Source organism: Arachis ipaensis, chromosome B06, assembly GCF_000816755.2.
Source record: "Arachis ipaensis cultivar K30076 chromosome B06, Araip1.1, whole genome shotgun sequence".
NCBI lineage: Eukaryota > Viridiplantae > Streptophyta > Magnoliopsida > Fabales > Fabaceae > Arachis > Arachis ipaensis.
Window position 1 is genome coordinate 102,372,522 of NC_029790.2, and position 2,142 is coordinate 102,374,663.

Here is a 2,142-nt window from a genome sequence, read left to right on the forward strand (position 1 = left end):
TCTTCACCACTCGCATCCATCCATCATTAAACCCCACCTACCTCACCATTCAAATTCAAACCATTTCCCTCCCAAATCTAACCCTTCATAACCGAATTCCCTATCTCTCTTACGCTATAAATGCCCCTCCTTACCACCTTCAATTTCACACATCATACACAATACACCCCCTTGGCCGAACCCACTACTCCCTCCATCTCCTCTATTTCTTCTTCTTCTACTCCTTTCTTTCTTCTTTTGCTCGAGGACGAGCAAACCTTTTAAGTTTGGTGTGGGAAAAGCTAAGCTTTTTTTGTTTTTCCATAACCACTAATGGCACCTAAGGCCGGAGAAACCTCTAGAAAGAGAAAAGAGAAGGCAATTGCTTCTACCTCCGAGTCATGAGAGATGGAGAGATTCATCTCAAAGGTCCATCAAGACCACTTCTATAAAGTTATGGCCAAGAAAAAGGTGATCCCCAAGGTCCCCTTCAAGCTCAAAAAGAGTGAGTATCCGGAGATCCGACATGAAATTCAAAGAAGAGGTTGGAAAACTCTTACCAACCCTATTCAACAAGTCAGAATCTTATCGGTTCAAGAGTTCTAAGCTAATGCATGGATCACTAAGAACCATGTTCAAAGTGTGAACCTGAACCCAAAGAATTGGCTCACAATGGTTCGGGGGAATTACTTGGATTTCAGTCCGGAAAATGTGAGGTTGGCATTCAACTTGCCAATGATGCAAGGAGATCCTCACCCTTTCACTAGAAGGGTCAACTTTGATCAAAGGTTGGACCAAGTCCTCATGGACATTTGTGTGGAAGGAGCTCAATGGAAGAGAGACTCAAGAGGCAAACTGGTTCAACTAAGAAGGCTTGACCTCAAACCCGTGGCTAGGGGATGTTGGAGTTCATCCAACGCTCTATTATTCCTACTAGCAACCGGTCTGAAGTTACAATAGACCAGGCTATCATGATCCATAGCATCATGAATGGAGAGGAAGTAGAAGTTTATGAGATCATATCCCTAGAACTCTACAAGGTGGCGGACAAGCCCTCTACTTTGGCAAGGTTAGCCTTCCCTCATCTCATCTGTACCCTATGCAATTCAGCTGGAATTGTCATAAAAGAAGGCACCCTTATTGAAGGAGACAAGCCCATCACTAAGAAGAAGATGGAGCAAACAAGAGAGCCCACTCATGGACCTCAACAAGAGCATAAGGAAATTCCTCATCATGAAATCCCTGAGATGCCTCAAGGGATGCATTTTCCTCCACACAATTATTGGGAGCAAATCAACAACTCCTTAGGAGAATTGAGTTCCAATATGAGACAACTAAGGATGAAGCACCAAGAGCATTCCATCCTCCTCCATGAAATTAGAGAAGACCAAAGAGCCATGAGGGAGGAGTGATGAGCGGATATTTTATACGCTTTTTGGGGTTAATTTCATATAGATTTTAGTATGTTTTAGTTGGTTTTTAGTCTATTTTCATTAGTTTCTAGGAAAAATCTACATTTCTGGACTTTACTATGAGTTTGTGTGTTTTTCTGTAATTTCAGATATTTTCTGGCTGAAATTGAGGGAGCTGAGCAAAAATCTGATTCAGACTGAAAAAGGGCTGCTGATGCTGTTGGATTCTGACCTCCCTGCACTCAAAATGGATTTTCTGGAGCTACAGGACTCCAAATGGCGTGCTTTTAATTGCGTTGGAAAGTAGACATCCAGGACTTTCCAGAAATATATAATAGTCCATACTTTTCTCAAGGATAGATGACGTAAACTGGCGTTCAACGCCAGCTTTCTGCCCAATTCTGGCGTCCAACGCCAGAAACAAGTTGCAAGTTGGAGTTCAACGCCAGAAAAGGATCCAAAGCTGGCGTTGAACGCCCAAAACAGCCCAGGGCACGTGAGAAGCTTTAGTCTCAGCCCCAGCACACACCAAGTGGGCCCCAGAAGTAGATTTCTGCACTATCTGTTATAGTTTACTCATTTTCTGTAAACCTAGGTTACTAGTTTAGTATTTAAACAACTTTTAGAGATTCATTTTCTATCTCATGACATTTTAGATCTGAACTTTGTACTCTTTGACGGCATGAGTCTCTAAACTCCATTGTTGGGGGTGAGGAGCTCTGCTGTGTCTCGATGAATTAATGCAAGTATT